This window comes from Mandrillus leucophaeus, unplaced genomic scaffold (genome assembly GCF_000951045.1).
Source record: "Mandrillus leucophaeus isolate KB7577 unplaced genomic scaffold, Mleu.le_1.0 Scaffold1, whole genome shotgun sequence".
NCBI lineage: Eukaryota > Metazoa > Chordata > Mammalia > Primates > Cercopithecidae > Mandrillus > Mandrillus leucophaeus.
Window position 1 is genome coordinate 10,514,887 of NW_012098097.1, and position 6,564 is coordinate 10,521,450.

General features: G+C 45.2%; 1 protein-coding gene across 2 annotated transcripts in view; it reads left to right on the top strand.

The window, feature by feature from the left end:
* SEC14L1 (SEC14-like 1 (S. cerevisiae)) overlaps nucleotides 1-6,564 on the top strand; it is an 83,887-nt gene that overhangs the window by 49,431 nt on the left and 27,892 nt on the right. Inside the window, exon 1 of one of the 2 annotated variants that reach the window (XM_011987141.1) lies at nucleotides 2,865-3,035. The exons of the other annotated variant lie outside the window; for it this stretch is intronic. The gene's annotated coding sequence lies outside the window, so the exon portion shown is untranslated. Of the gene's footprint in view, nucleotides 1-2,864; nucleotides 3,036-6,564 lie in introns of those variants that run through there. 2 annotated transcript variants of the gene reach the window in all.

The window sequence follows — 6,564 nt, forward strand, 5'->3', positions numbered from 1 at the left end:
CTTCTGAATTGCAGGCTCAGAAATCCTTTTGAAAGAGGAAGAGAGTGGGTGTAGGAAGGTGGGAGGAAGCAGTTACCCGGGAGGAGCATCCTCTCAGGATCAGGTTGATGAGGCCCTAGTTTTGTTTTTGTTGTTGAAACAATTGCTGTGTAAAAATGAGTGAGCAAATGCCTACAGTAGCTATTTGTCTTACAGAAGTAATTAATCCTTTAAAAAGGATACCTCAAAGAGCCTTTCTCCCTCGCTGAAGAACTTACTTCTGGGAGAGTTCATTTTGTTCAGCCCTTCTTGATTGTGTGTTTGGTAAATGTTGGGCGGGATTAGGAAATGGCTGGATGACCCTCTGGATACCTGGAAATTGCTGCTGCTCTTCCGACACAGTGATTTGAACCTGGTGAGAGTTGAAAAAGGGGTTCTTCCCACATTCTTTTAGTGCGGAGATAAAACGTGAAGGCCTGCTGATGTGGGCTCTGTAGCTCAAACGGGGTTTTAAAAATAGAGAAGCTTTCCAGAAAAGTCCAGGTTGCCGACTGTGCTTGAAAAGCATGAGCTCCCCAGGCTGCTGCTCCTCCGAGCCCCAAGGAGCTGGAGCCGGTGCTGAGGCCCCGGGAGAAGGCCCTGTCCCGCTGTGCTGCTCACCAGGCCGGCCACCACCTCGGCCAGAGCTTCGGGCAGACCTAAAATTTGTACACGTTTCCACATCTAAAACGTTGTGGTGGTGTATTTAATCAGTTATTGCAGAAGACAGTAAAAACTGTAGGTTGGTTTCTTGGTTTGTACCAATCTGTGTAGGCTCTGACTTTGTGTAATAAAAGCAGGTTTTATTTTATATGTGGACTTTCTCCCCTAAAGCTACCTTTTTCATACTAGTAATGTCTTTCCAGACTTTTTATTACGAGTAATGCTCATTTTTTAAAAAGTTGATAGAGAAGTACTGTGAACACCTGTATGCATGTCCCCTAGGTAAATTAGCACGTTTGCTTTCTCTCTCTCTCTTTCACAAACACATGTGCACATACATTTTGTAGAAACATTTGAAAGTAAGTTGCTTTATATCATGACACTTTACCCCTAAATACTAAAACGTGTATTGCCTAAGAATAGATATTCTTCTGTCTAGCTGTGATTTTTATCACAGGCAAAGAATTGTGCACCTGTGGTCCCAGCTACTTGGGAGGCTGAGGTGGGAGGATCGCTTGAGCCAGGAGGTGGAAGATGCAGTGAGCCAAGATTGTGCCTGGGTGACCAGAGTGAGACCCTGTCTCAAAAGAATACAAATACAAAATAAAAAATGTTATTATATGAAACGCATGGTTGCATTTCCTCGGTTGTTCCCCAGATGTTTCAATAGCTATTTTTACTCTAATCCAAGAGCTAATGCAGCATTGCATTTGGTTGTTCTCTCTTTAGATGCCTTTATTCTAGACAGTTCCTTGCTTTTTTCTGTTTATCTTTTAAGACACTGACAATTTTGTTTGTTTGTTTGTTTGTTTAAGCGTCTACGGTGGTTGTGTAGAATGTTCCATAATTTGGGTTTGTCTGATGATTTTCTCCCGAGTAGCTGGGATTATAGGCATGTGCCACCATGCCTGGCTAATTTTTGTATTTTTAGTAGAGACAGGGCTTCACCATGTTGGCCAGGCTGGTCTCAAACTCCTGACCTCAGGTGATCCGCCCGCCTCAGCTTCCCAAAGTGCTGGCATGAGCCACTGCACCCGGCCTGATGTCCTCATGGTTATTAGCTAAGGGTCAACCATCTTTGTCCTGAGGGCTGCAGAAGCCTGTGGTGTTTGCGTCTGCTTCTGCTGCATCACGCCAGGCTGTCCGGCTGTCCTGTCGCTGGGGCTCAGTTCAGTCATTTGGTGAAGGTGGTGCCCATGAGAGCTTTCCATTGTCAAGGCACCCACCTTTGTTCCTGTGTTAAATTTATCTGTAATCTGCAGGATGATAATTTGAGACTCTGTCTCTTCTGAACCCCTTTCATTAGCGTTCATTGATGATCCTTGTCTGAATCAGTTATTATACATTGGTGGCTGGAAAATGGTGATTTCTTAAACACTCCCTCTGTGTTTATTAGATTTTTTTTTTACCTGTAAAGTTTTCTCCCCTGTTGAGTATCACTGTGTGGTTTATAATGCTTTGCCACCTTTTTTCTTTCTGGTATTCAAATTATCCCACACTTGGTGAGTGGAGCCCCTTCAGGCTGGCTCCTCTGTCCCTTAGGCGTATCCCTGTCTGTCACTGGGCACTCCCTCGCCTTCTGGTGGGAAACGTTTCTACCTCACCTTGACCTTCCCGTGCTCCAGACGCTAATCAACCATTTCTCCAAGCAGCACGGATTCCTTTGTCATAGGGAATGTTATTTGGAAATCAAGATCTGGTTGCCAAGTGTGCTCATCAGGAACTCAGATGTCATTGCTTTTCGCCCCTTCCAGTGGAAGGAGCTAGGAGCTAGGACGTAGATTGATGTTTTTAATCAAATTAGAATGCTTCTGTTTTTCAGGGCCTGCTTACACACTTAGTAGAAACTTGCGTGGCTTGTAGCTCATGCTGAAAAACTCTGTTCTGGTACCTAAGCCACCCCAGAGATGAAAGTTACATCTACTTTTTGCGGTCTTTTCATTTCCAGAACCGTCCACAGTTAGAACTGTATATGCTGACAGTATGCAGAATTCACTGACCTTAACATATCTCTGAAAGACGGTCAGGGTAAGAGAGTGCAGAGACAAAAGGCGGGACTGGTCTTTTTATTGAGTAAGCTTGTATTCTGTGCTTCAAAACATGTTCGTTGCACAATGACTTTGTTTTAGGCATTGAAGTCCTCCTTCTGCTGAGGATGAAAAGTCTTTGCCCTGCAGCCTAGCAGTGCATGTGGTGGCAGAGTGACAGGCTGGGAAGAGAATGTGGAGGGGGTGAGAGAGGCGCTTGCTAACTGCCCCTGACACTGACAGAGCTCTGGAGAGGTCAGCGCAGCTTCTGAGTTAGCTGCTCCTTAGCCTGGATACCTTAAATGCCATCTGGTTGGTCATGCCAAGGTAGAGTGAATGTCTATGCAAATATGAGTCTACATGGATGGATAATTTTACAGGGAAGGGAACGTTTTTAGTGTCGTTGAAATTCAAGGTGAGGCTGCGTGGGTGACACCTTCTGCTGACCACTCTATTTCAAGATTTGGAAGGATGGTGTTTGTATTTTGAAAATGGCCTAGTTCACGTGCTTAAATGGGAGAGACCCTAGCTAAGGCTACATCTTAGTAAGTGCTTACTCTGCCCTTTATGTCACTTACAAAGATTCATTTTGTTTGAAACCTTTGTAAGTCTCAGTTTCTTGGTACGTCATAGTACTGGAATGTACAAAGCCAATTTTTTTTTTTTTAAGTAGAGTGCAGTGGAAGTCAGTTTAGATGGTTTTCAGTGTCCGTGTAGAACAAATGGTAGCCAACCTGTTTTCCTGGATTGTTCTTGTTCGGTACTTAATAAATTCTTAGGCCTTTGAATGGGACTTATCTGTGGTGGGATCTGAGCAGGTGATTAAACTTCTTAAGTGTTGTTTACATAAAGTGCATAAAGAGACAGATACTGAGTGATTTTTCAAGACTCTGGCAGGATTCAGAATACGTTTGAGTAGAAGAGGGGAGTAGATATATTGAGTAGAAGAGGGGAGTAGTATATATATAAAAAAAGAATATATTTTTAACTTCCAAAAGTAAGAACACTTAAGAAACACATATACTTGGCCACCACATGTGGGTTTTGCATCCTTTCCAGACCATCCTGCGCCTGACTCTGATATTAATTTTCTGAAAATGTGACTCTGGCCACCTGTTCACGCTCCCTCCATCCCAGCTCCTGGACAGGAAGGCCAGGGCCTTCTATCTGCGCCCGGCAAGGCATGGTCTGTGCCTCATCGTCATGCACCACAGAGACCCCCGGCCTCACCTCCCACCACTTCCCTCCCCTGGGGGCTTTGGGTCCGTGCCCCCACTGGAGGTCGCCTTGCAGTCGCACTCCTGAGTTCTTTCCTGAAAATGCTCTCCACCTCGCTGACTGTGAACAGACCCTGGCACGCTTCGAGGCTCAGCATGTGTGCCTCCTCTCTTTCAAGGCTTTCCCCACCCCACCCCTCCATGCAGAGCATGTTCTCCCTCTTCTGCCTCCTGGCAGCTGCTTATCCTTCTCACCCTCATGGATGCTGTTGACTCCCTTCCCTCCCTCCTGTACTGACTAGCTTGGTCCCTTGTACGTAGGCAGCTGGAGTGTAGCGTGTGCTTTTCACATTGATTTAACCTTGTAACGTTGTGGAGAGAAAGTGAGATACACGCAAGAAAACTGAGGGTGACTTTGAAGGAATTGTAGTCAAAACCCAGGCGGAGGGATTCCTGTGATTCTCTAGTCCTTCTGGGATCTTGGCGGCAGTGTTTGTGATCTGTGTATTACTTCTACTCAGAAGGGCAGTCCTGTTGAAGGTAAACATCAGGGAATTGCTGCCGGAAAGGGAGTGTTTTTAGTATGATAACGCTCTGAAGCTGCTTGTAACTTGTCAGAAGTAAAATCAAAGCTGTTTGTGCCATTTTCGTTAATATTTTTTAACACCAGAGGTTTCTTCCTTAACTCTGTTTTTGGTTGTGATTAATTTAAGATGGGAATTCACAGTTTTTACGCCACCTCATTTTTTAGTACATGTTGAGCGTCTCAGATCTAAAAGTCCGAAGTCCGAAATGCTCCAGGTGAGAAACTTTTTGAGCACTGATGCGATGCTCGAAGGAAATTCTCATTGGAGCATTTTGGATTTCGGATCTGTGGATTTGAGGTGCTTGACCGGTAAGTATAATAGAGCTATTCCCAAGATCCGAAAAAAATCTGAAATCAGAAGCCCTTTCTGGTCCCAGGCATCTTGGAGACGGGATGCTCAACCCATACAATCTTACAGAGGGGTGACATCTATCAGTCAAGCAAGAGTCATCCTGCAGTACCTTCCTTTATAATGAGGCTGACCATAGGGGCAGGCACTGGATTTCCTTTTTCAGGTTCCTTCTTACACCTTAGATTCTTACTACCCTATGCCCCCCTCACCCCTTTTTTTTGAGACGGAGTCTTGCTCTGCCACCCAGGCTGGAGTGCAGTGGCACCATTTTGGCTCACTGCAGCCTCTGCCTCCCAGGTTCTAGTGATTTTCCCACCTCAGCGTCCCTGGTAGCTGGGATTACAGGTGTATGCCACCATGCCCTGCTAATTTTTGTATTTTTGGTAGAAATGGGGTTTTGATACATTGGTCAGGCTGGTCTCAAACTCCTGGCATCAAATGATCTGCCTGCCTTGGCCTCCCTAAGTGTTGGGATTACAGACGTGAGCCACCGCACCTGGCCTTATTACCCTATATCCTATGGTTTCCTGTTCACATGCACCATGAGCTACTGGATTTCCTTTTTTTTTTTTTTGAGACAGGGTCTTACTCTTACTCTGTTGCCCAGGCTGGAGAGTGCAGTGGTGCAGTCACAGGTCACTGCAGCCTGCACCTCCTGGGCTCAGGTGGTCCTCCCATGTCAGCCTCCTGAGTAGCTGGAACTACAGGCATGTACCACCACACCTGGCTAATTTTTATATTTTTTGTAGAGACGGGGTTATGCTGTGTTGCCTAGGCTGGTCTCAAACTCCCAGGCTCAAGTGATCTGCACACCTGGGCCTCTGGATCGATTAGGTTTTAATATGAATTCTGCAACATCTTTAGTTTGGTAATCTTTGTGGATTGCTACAGAGTAAATTATTCACAAGGAATAATATTGAATAATTTAATTATTCACAAGGAATAATCTTGAAAGATCTCATGTGTTCTTTACTCATCTTCCCCCTGTGATAACATCTCGCAGAACTGCGTGCACTGTCACAGGATGCTGCCGTGCGTACAGTCGAGGCGCAGTGTGTTTCCCAGGCGCCCAGGCGTCTCTCTTGTGGCCCTTTTACAGCCACACCTGCTTCCCTCCTGCCCCCACCCCTTCCTTAGCCCCTGGCAACCACTCATCTGTTTTCGGTTTCTAAAGTTTTGTCTTTTGAAGAATGTTTTGGACATGGAATCATACAGTACGTAACTGCTGAGGCTTTTTTTTTTTTTTAGCTTAGCGTAATTCTCCCACAATCCATCCAGTTCCTCGCATGTGTCAATAGTTCATTCTTTTTTTTGCTGAGCAGTGTTCTGTGGTGTGGCCGCGGTGCAGTTCGTTTAGCCTCGCTCAGGAAGGACGTCTCTGAGTTGTTCCCAGTTTCTATTATGAGGAACGCTGCTGTGAATGTTTCTGTGTAGGGTTTTGTGTGAACATAAGCTCTCATTTCTCTGGGATAAATGCCCAGGAGCGCAGTTGTTGGGTTGTATACCGTTGCATGTTTAGGTTTTAAGAAGATACCTGTTTTCTGGAGTGGTTGCACCATTTTACATTCCTGCCAGTGATGTGTAAGGGATTCAGTTCTTCCACATCCTAACCAGCGTTTGGTGGTGTCACTGTGTTTTATTTTAGCCATTCTGATAGTCGTATAGTGATACTCCTTTGTGATTTTTTTTTTTTTTTTTTTT